We start from the raw sequence: 23,573 nt of genomic DNA, 5'->3' as shown, positions 1-23,573 counted from the left end.
TCTTTTCAACTCACAGAATTCGATGAATTCTTAGTTGATACGTGCTGACATGTTGCAGAATATTTTGATTTTGGTGTTTCTTTGGAAAAGCCGAAAAGTGAGTGTGATTCTCATTCATATGGGAATACTAGACACTTAAAGAGTTCGGGTTTTCGATAAAAAGACATCATTTCAAAAACTGAGAAGCCAATTGATAATTGTAATAGAGGGTAATAAATGAAGTTGAGCCAAGAGGAGGAATACACCAACTCAAGCAATCAAATTATCGATCATTAATTTCTATCTGGGATTCGTTAGTAAACGTATTGAAACTAAGGAAACCAAAAAAAATTGGTCAAATTAAGAAGTTGTGGGCGTGCTCCTAAAGACGATAATTTTTCCAAATTTTTGAAAATACGTCACTTTTGCAAATTTCTGGAGCAAGAAATACCTCTTTCTCGAAAACTGTATTAGATAATGTGTTCATGTTTGTTAGGTAGGTAGAATTGTTGCCGTAGCGTTTACACGTAGTGAGTTATTTTGGTTTTGCTCAGGTGCTAAATTTTAGTGAAATTCCAAATTGGGTCGACTAGGACCTTTAGGGAAAAATATGGAACATAGTTTGGTACCCACAGAAATATGCCAGAGAGTGTCCTTTTTAACCCATATATACTATTGTACCCGTCTCGTTGCATCCGTTTAACATTTTTTTAAATTTATTGAAAGTACATTGGTAAAAATTAGTATTTTATACATACCGTTTACCATTATTATTTACAAACAATCGATTTTTTTGAGTTTTTATATGAGTTTTATGAAAACCCAGGGAATATTTCGGGAAAAAATAAAAATTTAAAAAAAAATATATAGTCAGGCTTATTCCCATAGTCGTTGCTTTAATGTTTTATTAAAACAAATTTAATTTATTAGTGGGAAAAATTGGCGATGTTTACCAAGGGGTAAGGCAGGGAAGACAATAGTTTCGGATCTCGCCACAGATCCTCATCAGTTCCCTTGTTTCCCGTTTTTCAACAAGAAACTTTTTATACCCAAGTGTCAATTGCTCGCTCAAATATATACGTGCGCAAAGAAACACTCTGATCGAGAATTTCTTCGGCACTACCTAAACTCGAGCAACTTCACTTGCAAGCAAAACCAAATCTTTCCCACTGCGTTCGTTGACTCTCAGCGAAAAACACATAACTAATTTCTTTGTATTGCATAATACATCAATAAACAACATTTCGACGGTGCCCGGTCTCACAATTAGGAGGGTTGGCGTTTTTATTTGGGATGACGACTTCTAAACAAACGACTTCTTCTTAACAACTATGGAATTAAGCCTGACTATTTTGAAAAACAAAATAGAAGTCGTAATCCCAAATATTTCGTTTTTCAAAATAGTCAGGTTTAATCCCATAGTCGTTGTTTTAATATTTTATTAAAACAACTTTAACGGCTATGGGATTAAGCCTGACTATTTTGAAAAACAAAATAGAAGTCGACATCCCAAATAAAAAACGCCAACCCTCCTAAAAAAATATTTTCAATAATTTTGTTTTTAATTAATTGTGCTATTATGGCCTAAGGAGTTTATATTGAAAAATTTAAATTTAATTCAGCTCATCAGGCACATTAGATGTGGTTGAAAACTTAAAATTATTGCAAATTTGCAGTTTTGGAGTATTTTTGAAGCCTTTTTACTATCAAGTCAACCTAGTGTCCCTGGTCTTACTAGAATCCTTCTTCAATACACACACATATACAAATCGAAGGTGATTTTCCTTCATGAATTGTAATGCCTTCCATTTCGGAAGTTTTGATAGAATGGCAGTGGCTCAGACCGCTAGGACGTCGGCAACATTGTCTGTTTGTTGGAGAGGTCCCTGCTCTCGAATCACTTTGATTTTTTTTGAAGCAATTTGCATTCGCTGCCTCAATTACGACAGTAAAAGTTTTTTTAGGGACAAGTCCATACTTTTTGAGAAAACATCCCGAAAGTTGTAAAAACCCCCTATGGCACCACATGTAGCGGCTAGGGAGCTCGAACCGAGTACTGCGTTCGTCCACACTTTGAACATCGTAATATTTCTTCGAATAGTAGATGAAAATCGAAGGTGGTGCTTATAGGTCCACTCCTTCCGGAACCTCCCCCACAAAAGTTCGAAAATATTCGCTAAAATGGTACGCGCTATATCTCATAGACGAATCCACACAGGCTGAGGGTATATCTCTGTCGGCAAAGCGGATTGATACTTTTTTACTTGTTAAGGTTATGTCTTCGATATTCCACCGAAAAGGCTGAAATTTGGTATTTATTCTTCATTGTATGTATAACAATTTCAGAAATTTGTCAGTACAGGTCCGCCGGTTTATTTAGCCCCCATAGTTCAGTCTCTCCCAATTTTCGATATTTTGAAAGTTTCAGAGTCATTATCAAACGGATATGGATAAACTTTGGTATTTACTCTACCCCAGAAAATATTTATCATTATAGGTCCGCGTTTTCATGTAGCTCTTATAGAAAGCTCCCGATTTTCGGTATTTTGAAGTCAGTTGCCTCAATATCACACCGAATTGGCTGAAAATTTGGCATTTTGTATTCGTTGGGGGTTAAAAACTTTGCACCTTAAATTTATTGGTATAGGTCCAAATCTTCAAATAAATCCCATAAAACGGTAACTCTCAACTTTCGGTATTTTGAAGATTTTAGCGTCATTATCAAAGCGAAATCGCTAAGTCTTCGATGGGGTTATACAACTTTCCACCACAAATTTGTCATATAGGCCCCATGGAAGGGTACCTCCCGTTTTCCAGTAGAGTTGTGCCAAATGAACTATATGGAACTTTCTACTTCACTACGCAGTTCCAATGGCCCACACAATTTGTATGACCAAACTGCGTATATGTAATAATACACGTTCGATTTTTGACGTTACTCATTCGTTCTGGAAGTGGCACAGTGCACTAGATTACCCAACTGCAATTTTGGTTTTTTAAGGTTGTGACCCCGTTATCCAGCCAAAATGGCTGAAATTTGCCTCCAGATTTTCGGTATTTCGAAGGTTGCGGTCAATATCCAATCGAAGTGGCTCACATTTAAAAATTGTTGGTAAATGTCCACGTCTTTTTATGGCCCCTTTAGAACGGTCCGTCCCGTTTTTCCGTACTTTTGAAATATTTAGCCACTTTATTCAATCGAAATGACTGAAATTTAGTTTTTGTTCGAGTTACAAAACTTTCTTCCAGAAATTTCTCGGTACAAGTCCAAGTCTTGATACAGCTTCCATAGAATAGTACTACCGATTATGGTGTCAATATCCAATCGAAATGGCTGGAATTAGAGAATTGTTGGTATAGGCCCACGTATTTTTATAAGCAGATAATGAGTGTGCAAAGTGGCATTTTTTATACCCTACACCACACTGTGGTAAGGGGTATTAAGTCTTTGTGCATTTGTATGTAACACACAAAAAGAAAGGAGATAGACCCTAGTTCCTTCTAGACATATACATAGAATCACTTTTAAGTCCGTCCGTCTCACCGTTTTCAACGTTCAGGTCGCATTAATTGTCCGATTCTGCTGAAAACGCTATTGTTTTGGTGAAAATCGGTTCAGATTTGGATGTAGCTCCCATATATATTGTCGACCGATTTCACGTATTTGCTGCACCAAACACGCTGTATACGTCCGATTTTGATGAAATTTGGGGTGTGTGACTTAATCTGATCTAGAAATAAGTATGGCAAATTATATCGACATCGGTTCAGATTTGAATATAGCTCCCATATATATTTTCGCCAAATTTTTTGCTGCACCAAACACCCTATATATATTTGATTTCGATGAAATATGGAATGTGTGACTGAATTTGGTCTAAATATAAATGTGTCAAATTACATCGAAATCGGTCCAGATTTGGATATAACTCCCATATATTTTTTCGGCCGATTTGACGTATTTGCGGCACCAAACAGGCCATCTACGTCCCATTTTGATGAAGTTTGAAATGTGTGACTGAATTCGGTCTAAAAATAAATGTGCCAAATTATGTTGAAATCGGTTCAGATTTGGATATAGCTCCAATATATATTTCTACATACGTCCAATACATAAATTTCGTTAAATCGAACAATTTTAAGCGTTTATTTTAACTTAAATAAGGCTTTTGTATAGAAATAAATGTTTGTTCAAAAAAATAAAATCACAATTTTTTTCTTTATAAAAATGTTATTAGGACAATATTTCCCACATGTTACTGGCGTGGTATTTTTATACCCTACATCACTATGTGGGGAGGGTATTATAAGTTGGTTTTGGCAAAAAAGTTTGTAACGCATCGAAATAATGGTCGTAGACCCACACTTATATATATATATCAAAATGAATGTCTCGACGAGCTTAGTCGATCTGGCTATGTGTGTCCGTCCGTCAGTCCGTCCGTCCGTCTGTCCGTCTGTCCATCTAAACTTTGTAATCACGCTACAGGTCGCAATTTTGGTCGGATCGTCACGAAATTTTGGGTGTTGATGGGGGTCCCGGAGGGGAAGAAGCCTATTGATATAAGTCGGATAATATTTAGGGGTCGGAATGGGCAAAAAACTTATGTGAATAAAAAGACAACGTTTTTTCCAAAGCGAATATCTCAGCTTCCGTATGGGGTATACCAAAAGCAAAACCTGACAATGAAAGTAGAAAATATCCTTTCTAATCATGTAAAGTTGGTTCTCGTGGGTTATCAAACAACGAAGATATCACAATAGTCGCAAATTAAACCCAAATTTTCATGTTTGCGATTTTAGTTATAATGACGAATATCACAGCTTTGGCTGGGGACTTTCCAACAGCAAAGCCTTACTATGAAAGTAGAAAATTCCACCTTTACAATGATGCAAATTAGGTCGGCGTAGGTGACCAAATAGCGGAGATATCACAATAGTCGGTAATTGGTCCCATTTTTCCATTTTTTGGAAATCACGCTACAGGCCGCAATTTTAATCGGATCGTCACGAAATCGAGAGTTAATGGGGATCTCAAAGAGGAAGAAGCCTATTGATTTTGGTGAGGGTCGAATAATATTTAGGGGTCGGAATGGGCAAAAAAACTTATTTGGATAAAAAGACAATGTTTTTTCCAAAGCTAATATCTCAGCTTCTATAAGGGGTATACCAAAAGCCAAAAAAAAAAAACCAAAAAAACCTGACAAAGAAAGTAGAAAATACCACCTTTCTAACGATGTAAAGTTGGTTCTCGTGGGTTATCAAACAACGAAGATATCACAATAGTCGCAAATTAAACCCAAATTTTCATGTTTGCGATTTTAGTTATAATGACGAATATCACAGCTTTGGTTGGATACTTTCCAAAAGAAAGCCTTACTATGAAAGTAGAAGATCCCATCTTTACAATGATGCAAACTAGGTCGGCGTAAATGACCAAATAACGGAGATATCGCAATATTCGATAATACATCCCATTTTTCCATTTTTTTGGAAATCACGCTACTGGGCGCAATTTCGATCGGATCGTCACGAAATTTCGAGGGTTAATGAGGGTCTCACAGAGGAAGAAGCCTATTGATTTTGATGATGGTCGGATAATATTTAGGGGTCGGAATGAGCAAAAACTTTATTTGGAGAAAAAGTCAATATATATATAAAATATCACCTTTACAACAATGTAACGTAGGTTGTCTTAGGTGGTCTAACAACGAAGATATCGCAAATCCCAACTTCTCATTTTTCCGATTTTAATAATAATGACGGATATCACACCTTTGGTTGGGGACCTTCTAAAAGCAAAGACAGACTAAGAAAGTAGAAAATCCCATCTTTGAAATTATGCAAAGTAGGTTGGCGTAGGTAGTCAAATAATAGAGATATCGCAATAGTCGTTAATGCATCCTTTTTTTCCACTTTTTCTGCAATCACACTACAGGTCGGAATTTTGATCGGATCATCACGAAATTTTCTCACAGAGATAGATGCCTATTGATGTTGGTGATGTCGACAGTAGTCAAATATAAAATAAATATTAATAATTTTGGTTCAGTTCGCATTAAGTCATTTGGTATAAAAGCCAGATAGGTGAAAACTTTCGTATCTCCATAAAAGAAATGTTTTCGAGTGAAAAGATTATTCACAGAGGTAGTGGTGTAGGGTATCACATAGTCGGCCCCGTACCGACTATAGCCTTTTCTCACTTGTTTGGTTATAGCCCTAATGTACATGGATGACATTATTTGTATAAACGAACTAAAAGACAGTTCTAAGACCATAAATTTAAATTTGTCAATTTAAAATTTGCTAAGGTCCACTAAATTCACAAACTTGCATAAAAACAGGTATTTTGGGACTAACTACTAAGAGGATAAATTGGTATACAATTGTGGAAAATTATTATAGGACAAAGACGATGCCGTTCTTTTAAATTTACGACTTTATTCCGTTTGCACATTAGCTGGTTAATTTCCCATGGCCACATACAGATTCATTTAGTATACTTAGTTATCAGTTTTAGTTATGAAAAAATACATTTAAACTGCATCGAAATGATAAAAAATTGCCACATTGCACATTTATGTTCTGGCTGGGTTTGCAGGTAAAACTCGAAATGGAGACATAAAAAACAAAAAAGGAAAACACATTAGTAGATAAGTAGGGAAACTGTTACCTTATTCAGCGTATACACTTACAGTTTTTTGCAAACAACCTTCGTTGAGCACTGCTTATGATACACTATTAGTCATCAGAGACTAGCTTATGTAGCAAGGAATCCAAAGATTAAATCCATAATTTCACAATTTCAACTAAACACTAAACTACATTCTACAATAAGACATTCAAATTTGAAAGCCGAAATGCATTCTAACTCCGACATACTTTCAGTGTGCATAGATAAAAAAGTTGTTTATCAAATACATTTATGCTTTGCGCACAAGCAAGTAATAAACAGGGAACAAAAATGTAAACATTGCTTGTAAAGAGGGAGTGGCTGTAAAGATGTAAAAAACATAAAGCAAGCTACGTTTGTTGTGTCATTTAGTTACAGACTGCATAGAAGGAGGTAGGAATAAGGAAAACTAATATAGTATGTCGAATATATTTCCTCATAAACATATATCAAGCTTTTTGTAGAAAATTAACTTATGTTGAAACTGAGGTATGGGGTATTGTAACTCGCGATCAGTTTTACTATACCATAAGTTTTGACCGCATTTCGGTAAAAGAAACAGTTTTAGCCCGATTCACCGAGGGGTTTCTTAAAATAATAATTTGAGCGGAAGCTGTGGTCGTACTAATGTAAAAAAATCGGAAAAAATCGTTGAATTAAACGAGTTTCATTATGTTATTTTCCAATTAGTGGTTTTACAACACAATGTAGAGCTTAATGCTTAAAGGAAAAGTTAAAGAGTGCACTTCAGAGTTGAAGTTTCTAATGTATGATTTTTAAATATATCCACTGTATCTACCTCAAACGGATGCTGACATTTTGAAACCTGAAAAATGGGGTTTTTTGAATTTTTGCTCTAATCGGGACGCGCAACTGGATTTCCCTAAAAGCTTATTAATTATTTGTAGTACTCGCGATTTCGCATTTTTTAATGTATAACATGAGGGTGTAGCCCTCACAGGATCACAGTAATCTGCGCCCAAACACGAAATTTGTGCGTAAATTTTTCTCAAAAACCTATTTTTTTGGTTTGAAATTTACAAACGTCATTCGATTTCCGTGGAAACCCGCGTAAATTTAGTTTTTTTACGTTCTGAATCTAACAAGCCACGACGCGTAAAAATCCACCCACTAGATCGGCGGATATGATACCCCTCAAATTTCGAAAATTTGCAAAAAATTATTTTGAAAATATCGCATATTAAAACGCGTTTTGGATGTGTCAGTTCTACTTAAATAAATAGATCGATACGCGTGTTTAAACTGTGCGAAAACACATATTTAAAAACTCTCGTAAATCCAGAGACATAATAGATTTTTTCTAAAAATTGAGTGCGATGCTACATCCACGGTTCTTGATGGATCGCATTAAAACGGCATAGAATGATGTATTTTTTAATGGTGATTATTGAAATCGGATGCGCATAAAATGTAAATGAACTTCGCGGAAATTATGACCATTTTACAGTATTTTGCACCCTAATATGCAGCAGATGCTACATCGTGGCCGCCAAATAGAATTTGACAAACTGTACATCAAATAAGAGGGATTGATTCGCTGTGTTGGAAAATCGGATGCGCATCATGTCATTTTCATAATTACGCGGTTTATGTGCGTCTCAAATGTTGTAATATTCAATATAACATTATTTTAACGTTATGCCACAATTGGAATTCCTTGTGATTTAATATAAGCTTCTAATAATATTATCCAATAGGAAAACCATAAGCGAACAATTTGTTACAACGGAATATCATCATTATTGCGTGAAATTTTCGCGAAAATGCCGAAGAACTCAAACATTTTTTCTCCAACTTTTCCTATAAAACCATAAAAAAATAAAATTACAATAATATGATTTTAATTTTTTTCTAATATTTTCTTCGTATTTTTGCAAATAACATGAATACTATAGCTCCAACCTTCACAACTTAGGTTTCATTTTATTCCTCAAAATGTCTGGATGCTGTTATAATTTTTTTTATATATTTTTCGTAAGTATGATCGCTATTAATTCTAAAATATGTTTGTAAATACGTAAAATTATTTAACAAATTTGATTTTTCGCGAATCCATTGAGACTTAGCGATTATTTTTTGCATCATCGCAAAGGTTACGAATTCAGTTAACGATAATAGGGTAAACAGCTAACTATATTAAGCCGCGATTTTTTTATAATTTTTTCTAATTATCATAATTAAAACGGTCATATCTTTTGCGCGCAACGATCAAAGTTTGTAACGAAAACAGATTTGGAATGCAGATTTTTTCTTAATCTATGTACCAAAAATCATTGATGTAGTATCAAAATTTTTTTTTGATTTTTTTGAAATGGAAAATACAATTTTAGACATTTTTCCTGATATGTATGTATGTATGTAAATTACAAGACCTTACTTGGATTTTAGGTAACGGGATTACACCTACAATGCCAGGCAGAACTTGTTATACCCTCCACCACGAGTTGTATTGAAGTAAAATAGAACAATAAGTTTCCTTTTGTTTATGAAGAAGACCAAATACCAAATTTCAGCAAGTTCGGTAGTTAGGAAACCGCGGATCTATACGGATAATTTTCTTCTGGAATATTTTATAACCCAATGAAAGACTTAATAACAAAATTCAGTCTTTCGGTGGGATATTGACGTCACAACCTTCAAAATTACGATAATCGGGAGTTACCGTTCAATGGGGGCTTATCGAATCGTGGAGATATGCCGACGAATTTCTCAGAGAAAGTTGTATACTCCCAACGAAGACTATGTACCAAATTTCAGCCATTTCAGTGTGATAATGAGTCTAAAACCTTCAAAAAACCGAAAATCGGGAGGTACCGTCCTATGGGAGCTATATAAAGGCGTAGACCTATAACGACAAATTTCATATGGAACGTTTAATACCCCAAATGAATACCAAATATCAAATTTCAGCCATTTCGTTGGTATATTGGACCACAACCTACAAAAATACCGGAAATAGGGAGGTACCGTTCTATGGGGGCTATACTAAGACGTGGACCGGTACCGACAAGTTTATGGGGTACAGTTTTATACCCATAGTGAAAACTAAATACGAAATTTCAGCCATTTCGATGTGATAATGAGGCTAAAACCTTCAATATACCGAAAATCGAGTGGTACCGGTCTATGGGGCTATATCACAACGTGGACCGATATCATCATAGGAGTAATATAAAATTCTATACCAAATTACAAAGCTCTATCTTAAAAATTGCGAGCTATATCTTGATTTCAATAGACGAACGCACGGATGGACGGACAGACGGCCATGGTTGTATCGACTTAGAATTTTACCCTCATCAAGAATATATCACCAATATTTTTGAAAATTTAACATAGCTGAAGCCAAGGTTTACCCTTTCAGAACACGCGACTTGTAATTGTATATTATACAAATTAAATATATTTGGATAAAATGAAATGTTTTTGGGCGTGGCAAAAAATATTGACCTTAAAAGATAATTTGCGTGGAAGCTGTGGCTATATTTATGTTAAAAAATGGGTAAAAATGGGTTGAAGCCAACATGTTTATTTTTGTTTTCTCTCGATTTGTGAGAAAACCACACATCTCTCGATTTTCCTGTCAAAGTTAAAGTAGAAGCAAACTAAGTAAGGATCATCTCACTAATGTATTACTTTTCAAAATTAGAACTGCTTCTACCATTAAATGATGCTGACATTTTGAAGCCAGTTTTACAGTGTTTTTTGAAATTTTCTTCTAATTTCATTCCACAAACAGGTTTTTCAAAAAATCATATTTAGGATTGTAGTACTTGCGATTCTTAGTTATTTGACACGTATATTGTGAATGTAGTCTGGACAGCTTCATAGAAATCTGCATCCAAATGCGGAAATTTTGTGCGAACATTTTTCTAAAAATCATATTTTTCGGGTCTAATATTTGCAATTGTCTCTAGAATACCTCGTACTCTACTGCACATTTTAGTTTTTTACGTTCCGGATCCAATAAATCATACCTCGTGAAAATCCATCTACTAAAACGCGAGTTACGAGAAATTCCAAAGTAGAAAAATCACCTAAAATTGTTTTTGGAAATATCGCGTATTTTATCGCGTTTTTGCGGATCGTTTCCACTGCAATGAAAAAACTAGTGCAGCATCTTCGTTTTAGCGGAAACGGAGATTTGAAAACTTCACTGATAAGGAAGCTACATTCATTTTATCCCAAAAAATAGTGTGCGATGCTACATCCACGGTTCTTAATTGATCGCCTTAAAATAGATATATATCGATGTAGACCTTCATGGTGGACACTGAAATCGGATGCGGACAAAAATAATATGCACTTTCCGCAAATTTTATAGTTTTTTTAATGCTAAGATGCAGACGATGTTACATCTTAGAGTCCAACTTATATTTCGAAAAATATATACAGCTTAATAGATATGGTCTTGCTGTACATGAAAATCACATGCGGACAAAATGATCTTGATAAGTACGCGATTTGCACGTATTTTAAAATGCATATAAATTAAAATGGGTTATTTGACCTGTATTTCCATTTCAGAAGCTTCGGATAAGCTTCGGATATATCCTCAGCAACCCAATCATCTTCCTTAATAGGAAAGCTTTTATATGAATGTCTATAAAGCAAAATCCGTATATTTTAATGGGAGATTTAAGCAAAATGAAGGAAGTATTCCTATAGATTTTTCCAAAATTTTATACTACATAATGAATGTGAAAAAATATTTTTTTAAACAAAAAATTATTTTTTTATCCAAAATATGTGTTTATTTTGGCTGTGACATCGAAACTACAATACCAATCTGCATGATTTTTGTCTCATTTGATTCGCCGTGAAATTTTGCTCCCATTCGATTTTTTTCGTAGTTTTATAGCGGGTAAATGGACCTTTATTTTGAAAAAGTTGACTTGCATTCAATAATTTATCAATTTATTATACATATCGCGAGTACTGAGTAACATTTAACACATATTAAGCAATCTACTAACGCAAGCCACTTCCAGATAACTTTTTAGTAGCAATTGCTCGTGGTAAAATAATTAGCGTTTTTATAATAATTTTTTCTTTAAAACGAAAATAAAACCGCCATAACTTTTGTCCGCATCAAAAAAAAAACTGGCTCGCGAGCGGATTCGTACTGGGAATTTCTTTCTTAACCTATGTACCAAAAATCGTTGATGTAGCGCGAAAAAAAAATTAACATTTTTTTTGAAATGGAATATGAAATATTTGACAACATTCGTGATATCGACGCCCCCAAACAATAGAATGCTAAGTCGACTTAGCATGTTTTCAAGTTTTTTACATTTTTATATTTAACGTCCTTTTACTTAAATTCTGTCAAATGTTGGTAATGATCGGACAATCCGAACAGAAGTTATAAACAAATATTTCCTTAGCATAGTACTGAAGGTCAAAGAAATTTCCAAACTTTAAGAGCTTGTCCTGCAAAACTCGCTTTTCAGATTTAGCAAACTATTATTTGGAGGTGTCGAACGTCCATTAACTTAAATTCTGTCTATTTTTGGTAATGATCGGTCAATCCGCGATCGCGATCGCATTGTTTCGAAATTTCTTGCACCGATCAACATGAAATCCAAAAACCCCATTTTTGCCGCCAAGTGTTCAATATTAAATGTTAGTTTGTGGAAGAAGTGTCCATGGATGTCTCGGTCTCACGGTATTTAACATGGCGATCTTGGACAATCCATTCACGCACGGCTTAATTTTTTTTCAGGTACAACGGCCGTTTTTGGACCTTCCTTTGGACCGACCTTCGTTTTTTAGCGAGAGCACTTCACGATTGAATTCATTGAACAAGTTTTTCGTAGTCCTATAGGATGGTCCTTTATCGACATATAAAGATTTAGTTTTATCTATGCACTCTTGCTGTGATTATCCACGTCGAAAGTTATGAAAAATTATCGGGCGAAAATTTCATTTTTTACAAAGTGATTTTTTCAAGTCACTGTAAACAACCCAACACATGGTCATATGTCAAACTGACCTGAGTAAACACTGTCAAACTTTCCAAAAAAAAAATGTCAAATGACACCTGGCAACACACAGTGGATGCGCCCAACGACAAAAATCAAAAAATTCATGTCGTCATTTTAAAAATTTTAAGATGCAAATCGCTTCAAAACTTTCCAAATTTTTTGAAACTCATTTTATTTTTTCCATTTTTTGCGGTTCGAAAGGACGAAAAGGCTGACAAACATGGCTAATTCTGTAGAAACAAATGTATTTAAAAATGAGAAAAAATAGTTATATTCTAAGCGAATTTATGAAACAAAGGACTATTTTTAACGCCTTAACTTAAGTTGAATCATTTAGTAAAATTTTTTCTAGTTATGAAAATTCCTGTAAATTGCAGGGGTTGCCAAATATTTTGGTTATATTATTATTAAAAATGAAATTATTTAATATAGATGTATGGATTTCCTTAAAGTTTTACTCACTTTTCAAAAATTCGCAAGAATAGCCACTAGTACCAAATTGATGCCAAGCGCCTGTAGATTCCAAAACTGTACAGACTTTTTGCGGAAATTTGCCGTTTTGGCAGTTATGACAAAAAGTTTAACTCCGAATTTTTTATTTTTTGATTTTTAAAATTATTTTATTTATTTATTATGCGTTGCGTCAAATAAAAATCAAAGTGACTCGAGAGCAGGTCTTAAAGTGAACTTTTCTGAAATTTTGTGTGGGAGTTACCCGAAGGAGTGGAAAAATATAGTCCATATTCCAACCTGATCTATACCTGGTAGATTTATTAGGATGTGTAAAGTATTGACCAAATCGGTCACTCCTAGTCCGGTCAAAATAGACATGCGTATAAGGGGGAAATAGCAAAAATTCCCACAAAGCTGAATTTTGGTGGAGAGCTAGGGTTAGCCATTAGAAGCAACGTCCTAAAAGTCCCCATCGATCCCATGTGTGCAAAACAAGTTATTCGGGGTCAAAGGTCATTTCTGGAGGCATTATTCAGTTTTTTTAATTTTTCTCAAAAACGGTTAGACTTAGCAAAAGCCGGCAAAAGTAAAAGTTGTAGACTCAATAATTGTCTACAAGAGTGGTCTTTATGATTCTTAAAAAAGACTTACCATTTTCGAGATATCGCGATCTAAAGGTCAAATAAAGAATTAACCGCGTAAGTACATTATGAGGCGAACCGGTTAAAGTAACGACACTATGTGTTAGATACTTCCGTTAGCTTTCAAACGATATCCACTTTGCAGTAATCGGTTCAGTAGAACCGGGTCTAACCCGGTTTTTAAATTTGGCCTTTCGGGTCGAATAACCGGCGAACCGGATCCGCAACCGTTGAAAATTATACATTTCCGTAATCAGTGCAACAAACACTACCTTCCGACAAAACTTGAAAAAAATCGGAGAGTTTTCGTTGGGGTCGTTCCCGTTGGGCTTTCGATTATACATGTGGTTTAAATGGGCTATTTTTGCATAAAATGACTCTAACATTGAATAACTCTACTAAACACATTCCGAATTTGTTGGAATTTTTTTAGAAGATAGCTATAATTTCGCTCTTCAAGAAAATATATATTTTTTGGGGGACAGACCCGATTACTTCGCTTATTTTAGCCGGTTCGTCTGAATATGTGCATATTTCCCTTATAAGTGCATAAAAATCATGTGTTTTTTAGAACAGCTATATCTCAAGAATGGTTCCTCCTAGGAAAAAAATTATAAAGGCCAAAATTGTAGATAATTTTCCTGTCTACAATATTTACTTTAGTCACTTTTTGATTAGATCAACCGTTTTCAAAAAATAAATCCGAAAACCTAAAAAAACCCTTAAAATTTGACCTTTGACCCCGAATAATTTTTTTTTTTTCACACATGGGATCGATGGGGACTTTCAGGACGTTGCTTCTAATGGCAAACCCTAGCTCTCCCCCAAAATTCAGCTCTGGGGGAATTTTTGCTATTTCAATGTCTATTTTGACCGGACTATCCCTTCAAGACTTATCGTGCGAACAATTTTCCGAACATTTTTGAACTTTTGAAATTTTTTTGCTGCAAGAGTGGACCTATGTGGCGTATCTTCGAACTTAAACCAAATTTGGACAAAATATTACGAGGGCCAAATGTTGGACCGAATCGGCATATCCGTTCGAGAGTTCTCTTGCGCTCCAACAACTACACACGGTGTCATAAGGGTTTTTCGCAACTTTCAGGCTATTTTGTCAAGAAGTATTGTATTGCCCTTGATGAAACTTGTTTCGTCGTGTGGGGGCAGTGAATACAAGTTGTTACAACAAAAATCAAAGCGGTTCGAGAGCTGGTCCTAAACTGAACTTTTCCGACATTTTGTGTGGGAGCTACCCGAATTAGTGGACCAATTGAGTCCATATAGGAACCTCATCTATGTCTGGTAGAAATTTCACGATGTGCAAAGTATGGACTAAATCGGTTACTCCCTTCAAGTGTTATCGTGCGCACAAATTTTCAAAACATTTTCGAATTTTTGGTGGGGAGATACCCGGAGGTGTGGACCAATATGGCCAATCTTCGAACTTAATGCAACTCGTGCATTTATGGTGACGATATTTATTTTGCTTTTTAGTACCATTATATGATATTGGTTGCAGTTGAAACATATTGCAACATTTGTAATTCTGGATTATCCCATTGCAATACACGACCGACAAATTAACACCTTCCATAGAAAATTCAACCAGCATAAAAAGTTTTCCTACCACTTTTAAGAGTGTTGTTTTTCTCAGAAAATTGTAAATAGTTCAAATCTCTTCTTTGTCATTGTTTGGTTTCTTCAAAGCTTAGACAAGCAGTGTTTGTCGTTTATTGTGTATTCCGGTGTTGTTTCATCAACACGAACAGTACAGTATATTAGGAATAGAAATTTGATGGAACCATGCAGGTACAAACAAATTCACATTTGCAAACAAAACCTGTACAAGCATGTATGCTGTAGTCGGTTGGGAAATTGGATAGTGTTCTATGCAAATATTCTGCTCGCCACAACACACATTGCTCAACAACTTTCGAAGTGCGGGTGTAATATTCAGATCGATGACACCAACACAGCAGGAACGCAAATTTTCAAAGAGGTTGACGTAGGAGGTACTCGTAGTTTATTCATGTGCATGAGAGGGAGATGCAGGGAAACAAAATGAGGTTATTGCTGTTGATGATGATTTCAAGAATTTATTCATTACGATGGTACAAGGAACAGGAGCATATAACGAAGGGAATATAATGCAATTTGAGGTCATAACTTGAGTGTTGTATTGTACTTTTCAGAAATATTAGTCTACACTTCTAAACATTGTTTGCTTCTTTTAATGTAAATTTCACTATAACCTAAATTAGGCCTATTTTATTTTTACACCCTCCATCATAATATGGAGGGTATAATAAGTTTGTTTTTTCTTGTTTCTAACGCAGTGAAATATACGTTTCCAGCCCTATAAAGTATATGTATTCTTGATCAGGACAAAATTTTGAGTCGATATAGCCATGTCCGTCTGTTGTAATCACTCTTGCGTCCACAATAATTGAGCTAGAGAGCTGTATTTTTGCACTTGAGTATCTTTTCTCCTTAGGCAGGCCAAGTTCGAAGATAGACTATATCGGCCTGCGATTTAAGCTATATTTTTTGACCGAACTACCTGTAATTTGACGTTTGTGGTTCCCAGTGATCAACAACCTACATTACTAAAAATGTTAAAGATAGGTCGAGGTTTTTTAATAGCCCCCATATCACGGTAACTCCCGATTTTCGGTATTTTGAGGAATTCAGTTATATTTTTTACCAAAGTAATAATATTATATATAATATTTAATATTCACAGCGGTCACAAAACTTCTCCACCAAAAATCGTCAACATAAGTCCATGTTTTGGTTTAGCCCCCATATAACGGTACCTCCCGATGTTCGGTATTTTGAGGATTTTAGCTACAATTGTTAAACGTACTAGCTGTAATTTTACATTTGGTGTTCTCAGTAATCACGAAACTTCTCTACTAAAAATCGTCAATATAGGTCCATGTTTTGGTATAGCCCCCATATAAAGGTTCCTCCCGATGTTCGGTATTTTGAGGATTTCGGATAAAATTTCTAACCGAACTATTTGTAATTTGGCATTAATTGTTCTCGGTGGCCACAAAACTTTTCCACCAAAAACCGACAACATAGGTCCATGTTATAATATTGCCCCCATATGACGGTACTTCCCGATTTTCGGTATTTTGAGGATTTTAGCTACAATTCTTAACGGAACTACCTGTAATTTGACAGTTGGCGTTCCAAAACATCTCCTCCCAAAATTTTCAACATAGGTACATGTTTTGGTATAGCCCCCATATAACGGTACCTCGCGATTTTCGGTATTTTTTAGGATTTTAGCTAAATTGGTTGACCAAACTACCTGTAATTTAATATTTAAGGTTCACAGTAGTTACAAAACATCTCCACCAAAAACCGTCAAATGTTAAGGTATAGCCCCCATATAACGGTACCTCCAGATTTTCGGTATTTTGAGGATTTTAGCTAAAATTTTTTAATCAAACTACCTGTAATTTGACATTTGAGGTTCTCTGCGGTCATGAAACTTTTCCACTGAAAATCGTCAGTATATCGGCCAATATATAACTATCTGTAATTTGGCATTTAAGGTTATCAGTGACCACGAAACGTCTCCACCAAAACTCGTCAATATAGGTCCATGTTTTGGTACAGCCCCCATATAACATTACCTCCCGATTTTCGGTATTTTCAGGATTTTAGCTAAAATTTTTAACCGAACTATTTGTAATTTGGCATTTAATGTTCTCGGTGGCCACGAAACTTCTCCACCAAAAACCGCCAACATAGGTCCATGTTATGATATAGGCCCCATATGACGGTACCTCCCGATTTTCGGTATTCTTAGGATTTTAGCTACTGTAATTTGACGGTTGGCGTTCTATTCCCCGAAAAAGTATCTATATAGCTTGACATGCACATTAGTCTTAGTTATACCCTTGATTGTTATAGAAGTGGGGCACTTAACTTACCACAACCACCTTCATCACCAATCATATATGTATGTATACATGTGTTAATTTCAAGAAATTCCAGTAGCAATAATTATCGGTTCGACTTTCAAATATAAGCTGCATTTCATTTCATCACAATGGTGGTGTGTTCGCTAACGGCATGAATTTCAAAATGTTTAATTGTGTAATCGATTCCTTGGCGATGGTGGTGGTTGTTTTCTATCGGTCGGTCACATGTTCATCACGCAACATGTGACGCAGTCATACGTTACAAACTAACATACACCAATCTCCCCAACAACTGCAATACTTAAGTATGAGTTCCTGTAGGTACACATGTGTGTTTGCGTGCTGAATCCTGTTGACCACAATGCAGGCCACTAATCACATTTATGGATTGTAGTATGAATTGTGGGAACTTCTCGTAAGAAAACGAGCTGTTTATTTATTGATTTGTCCATTGTCCAATTGATTGATTGAAACAATGAATGAACGCCATGAAATACTTTCATTTAGGTTACCATGTCAGCAAAACACAGTGGGTGATATTTTATTTTGATTTTTATAATATTTATAATAGTTAAAAATTGACCTGTTTCATTGAAAGATGATCAGGTTACCAATTGGGAAGACAGCGCGGGATAAAGATGTGATGTACAAGGTGTGATGAAACAATAACCGTTTTTGTTAGAACACATGTTTGTTATACATACATACATATATGTTGCTAAAATCAGCCATTTTGGATTGTCAGTTTGTTTTTGACAGGTAAAAATGTTAGTCGTGTTTTGATGTCCTCCTCGATTTTGTACTAAATTTTGAGCAAAAACAACGTCGTATGGATATCACTCACGAGCTGTTGAATATCGTCAACGTTGATCCAGATTACCTCAAAAAGGCCATAACTGGTGATTCGTGTATGGCTATGACATTGAAACCATAGCCCAATCATTCCTATGGAACGTTCGGAAGAGACCGAAAAAAGGTCTTTAAGTTCCGTCAAATGTGATGGCTTTGCTCACTGTTTTCTTTGACTGGAAATGCGTGGTTCATCATGAATTCTTGCCACAAGAGAGTTCGGTCTATAAGGAAGTTGAAGTTATGCGCCAATTGCGCAAAGAATTTCATCAGAAATTTGTGGAAAATCCAATCATGGATTTTACACCAAGATAACACCAGCACAAACATCGGTGTTTGTGCGTAAGTTTTTGGCCAAAAACAATACGGTTATCATAGCTCAACCACCATATTCTTCCCAAACCGAAGACACAGATGAAATTAAAGCGATTTGTTGCGACTGAGGAGATAAAAGCAAAATCGAAACAGGAGCTGTTGGCTATACCAAAAAGCGCCTTTCAAAAGTGTTTCGAGTATTGGAAAAAACCCAGCAGAAGTGTATTATATCTGAGGCTGACTACTTTGCAGAGCACGAGATGGTTAAATGAATACTTTTTGGAAAAAAAAAATTAAAATAACGGTTACTATTTAATAATAAAATATAAAAATATTTCTTACGAAAATTTCTAATAAGAAAAGGTAATTAATATAGGAATTTAGTACGAAATACAACACCTTTGTATAGGTGTTTAACACGACTGGCTACAAGCAGGTATGCTGATCATTGCACATTAAGTACTTATGACGCTTGAAGTTCCTGAACATAATCACTATATTTTCCATCGTAATTTATTTCTTGCTATTATCTGGGATGGTTTTATAAACATAAATGATAACCTTTTTAAATAGCGGGGGCCACCGTGGTACAGACCTGGCATGCTGAATACCGGGGGTTCGCTAACTAGGCCAGACAAAATCAAATTTTCAACGATGACAACCCCTCAAAGTAATGTTCGCAACATTTCCTGGGTATTTCAGACGTTCGGACTTGGCGATAAACAGTAGGTCCCATATCATTGAGCTAATATGAATTGGAGTGGCCTCATTGGTATGAGAGAAGTCTTCCTTATCCCTTTTGAGATATTTGTGGAACAATTATATAATAGATACACCGCAAGGCGACGGATGTTTCGGCTTGCGTGTTGTGATGATTACAATGTTATCAGAAAGTATCACACATCAGTCTGTTCTGTACGGACTTATTAAAGTTCACTAATTCCACTTTTTTTAACTTTTGAGATTGTTATAAGATTGACAGAAATAGTACTACAACATTTGGTGGTCGTAGAATTTTTTACAGTCCGGGTCATTATACTCAGGAAGTAAGGACTTGTCCCTGAAAATATAATGGTAATAGAGGGCACGAAGACTATCTGCTGCAAAAACGATCCAAGAACTGTACTTTACAGACAATTTTTGAAAATTACTTGGTGAGGTACAACATGTGAACATATGTGCGGTCTAAAACTATTTTACAATGAGGCACTTTTTAGATCCTAACAAAAATGTTTTTCAGCCTAAAGCCTGACCGCCTTCAAAATGATCGAATAACTTCATCATCATCGAATGTCAAACAGTTCCGTTGAATTTCAGAGAATTGTCCAACCATTTTTATGTCGAGATAGCAGATTCGATTTTGCTGGATATTATTCCTGCTGCAGTAAAAATTCAAAATCAGGCCAAATTTCCACGAGGGCTGGAAAACGGTCAAGGTGATCTTCAGAGAATTAAAAGCAACACGATCACCTGAAGTTTTGTGACATTATAGCCGAAACAATGAAGTTTTGCCAAAGGCTAAATCATTCACGAATAGAATGATTTCGCATCGTCACGATGACAGATTAGTAAAGCTATTCTCTAATTACTTTTTTGTGTTTCCGACAAAAAAAACAATATCATTGAAATGCTTATAATTTCTGTATTTAACGATATTTTGTGGTAAGATAGCGAGCAAAAGAGCTGTCAACTTTTATTTGAATTTTTCATTCGTAATTTTGAGTTTTAATTTTACCGATTTTTGTCGGTAACTCAAAAAATGAGTTAGAGAATCGCACTTCAGAAGAGGTATGCGAGAGTTTTATACCGATAGTTTGTCGAGCGCTCCAAATTTTTTTTCGAAGATATTAAAAAATATCCTGCTGGCGAGGACACAGTTACAGATGTCATCCGAAACGCCTAATAATGATAATCCATGAAACACTATGGAATCTCCCAGTTGACAGCTGTATGAACCAAAGTTTGACATAAAGACCTCAATCTGTCAATTGACTACACCATTGTTCCCGAAGTCCACAGAATTAAAAATAAATTTACAAGTATCGAACAATGGATTCCATGAGCAAGATTATGTGCAGCAACACGTATACCAGTCGAGCACTTATGTAGAGAAGATCGTTGCTAACGCATTTAATATCGTATATTAGGCTTAGTTTAAAACGATGTAAACAAATATATGTGTGGACGTCAGTCTTGCAGTGCAATTAGGAAAAAATTTAAGTTCTGAATTAGGAAACTTACCAAGGCGGAGCTACACAGTAAAAGGCCTAAGAGATGCAGATCGACACCTACCACCTTTTTGGTGATTATAAAGCAGCATTCGACAGCCCCCCTAGGCCCAAAGGTATTCCAAGCCATGTCTGAATTTGGTATCCCCGCAAAGCTATCTCGGCTTTGTAAGATGACTTTTACTGATACTAGGTCACCAGGTAAAATAGGGAACAACCTCTTCGAACAACTCAGTACCAAAAGAGGTTTCAGAAAAGGAGACAACTTTTCGTGTGACTTTTTCATCATCCTGCTGGAAAAGGTTATACGAGATGCAAATGTCAAAAGAAATGGCACAATCCACGGCAAAAGTCGCGCGTTACTTGCTTATGCTGATGACAATGACATCATGGTACGATCAGTAAAGGAAGTAACTGATACCTTTAAGAAGGTCGAAGGGGAGTCAACAAAAGTGGGTCTGGCGGTAAACGGCGAGAATACAAAAGTTGATGGTGTTGACGCGCAATGCGTCCATAGTACTCGTACCAACAGTGGAAATTGGTTGCTATAATTTTTAGCTACCTCGCCACCGCCATAAACACAACAAACAACATCAGTTGTAAAAAAAAGTAAAAAATTGTTTGGAGAAAAATTCTTCTGATTGTGAATATTGACGTCGTCTGAACCACGAGCTGTGTCTGCTATGCAACGACATCAGTATAGATAAACGTATTGAGATGCAACGATAGCGTTGGCTAGGCCTTGTCATAAGAATGAGCGATAATGAACCCGCTAAAAAGGCGTATAAATATGAACCACATGGCGGTACACACAGAACTGGCAGGCTAAGGCTTCAATGGAGCAAACAAGTGGAAAAAGAGATCGAAAAACGCGATATTCCAAACAGCGAAGCAAAAAAGGTGAAATGGAAATCTTTTCTTAGTTCTGAAATTTAAAAACAATGTCCTCAAGACCCAGTGTGGTCAGCCAAAGCAATATAATAGCGCTCAGATCTGTAAGAACGACGTCTTATGAACTGCGTCTTATGACAGGAGAAAGCAAAGACTCTTTCCGTATTTCAGCAAAATAAAATACTTTTCTGATGTCGTAGGAGTATCTTCATAATCTACCAGAGTGCCGCTATATCGGTTCACATAAACGCAGTCGTTCCATCCATCAACAGCAGCAGAAGAATATCAACTGCAAAAAAAAAACAATAAGTTTACAATCAACTTCCTTCTATGTTATTCAGGGATTTATGAAAGCGTACACAAAATATGTATCCAGCATGCGATGCAGGTACGTACGTGCCCATCTTACCAAAGCAGTTACATTTCTAGACCTGGAGATTGCTCTAGATCCAGTTTTACAGAGAAACGATTTCTTTCGATTTCCTCTATAACGGGAATCATTGTAATAGTAACAAATATTAAGCAGTGCACAATGGTCCCAAATCGAAATTTTCTGGCCAAAACTATTTCAACGTCCATTTTGTATTGAAATTAATTATTAATTTTAATAAATGTGTACAAACAGCAATTCTTACTTTTTGTCGACCAAAATGACCAAAAACTGCCAAAATTTGTTGAACAGGGTGGTCCCGTTTTGAGAGGTCTAAACCAAAACATTGACCTATGTTAACAATTTTTGGTACGAAGGATTCATATCTTCCAAGAGGTCGAAATACCAAATTTCAGCCGAATCGGCCATAAAGTGTCGCTAAAATTCACAAAATATCTAAAATCGGACGGTACTTTTATGTGGGGGCTATGACAAAAAATGGACCTATTTTCTAAAAACTTAAACATACTTGTTTTCTACACTCTGAAACCCTTAAATATGAATTTTAAGAAAAATCGGTTGATAGATGTAGGTATTACCGTTCAATTTCAATTGGATACTACGTACAGTCACAACAGGTATTTACAAAAAATTCTTCCATCTTAAAATAGAAAAATCCACTTTATTTTAACTGTGGCAAATTTGAGCAAGAATTTATTTCTCAATTTATTAGTTCAGACCCCCAGCTATCTTCCAAAATCAATTTGGAGGTGGACAAACTTGGACATTTTTTTAAAAGTTTAAATATATTTTAAAAATATTTGTAAAAAATAATTTTAATATATATATAAAAATTGATTTTATTACGCTAATTTTACAAATTTCATCGCCCTTTTTTTAAATATCATGAAAGTACTCATTAACAGCTTCCCGATTCATAATAACTTTGGTCTCACTTCTGTATATTTATGCAGCGACGCAATACAACAAAAATTGTATATTTTACAGCACAAAGTCCGTTTTATTTTTACATAAAAAAGTGTCAACTTTGGTACTGCGCCAATCAACGAATACTAACGTTATTTACAGAAGCTAATTATTTTCAGATGACTTGAGGTGTTTTTTATTATTCTGTACAAAAAAAGTTAAAATTTCGAAACTTCAAAAATAGGGGTTTGGCCAAAAATTTCCTGATTGAAACCTATGTGCAGTGTAATCAAATGTTTTA

At 35.4% G+C, this 23,573-nt stretch overlaps 1 protein-coding gene across 3 annotated transcripts in view; it reads right to left on the bottom strand.

The window, feature by feature from the left end:
- LOC141402635 (lachesin-like) overlaps positions 1–23,573 on the bottom strand; it is a 422,330-nt gene that overhangs the window by 148,883 nt on the left and 249,874 nt on the right. The window contains exon 1 of one of the 3 annotated variants that reach the window (XM_073984312.1): positions 13,123–13,244. The exons of the other annotated variants lie outside the window; for them this stretch is intronic. The gene's annotated coding sequence lies outside the window, so the exon portion shown is untranslated. Of the gene's footprint in view, positions 1–13,122; positions 13,245–23,573 lie in introns of those variants that run through there. 3 annotated transcript variants of the gene reach the window in all.

The sequence above is a fragment of the Musca autumnalis genome, unplaced genomic scaffold (genome assembly GCF_047663935.1).
Source record: "Musca autumnalis isolate F117 unplaced genomic scaffold, ASM4766393v1 scaffold_4, whole genome shotgun sequence".
NCBI classification, from domain to species: Eukaryota; Metazoa; Arthropoda; class Insecta; order Diptera; family Muscidae; genus Musca; species Musca autumnalis.
The sequence above is the reverse complement of the archived record's forward strand: the minus strand, read 5'-3'. Positions and strand labels throughout refer to the sequence as shown.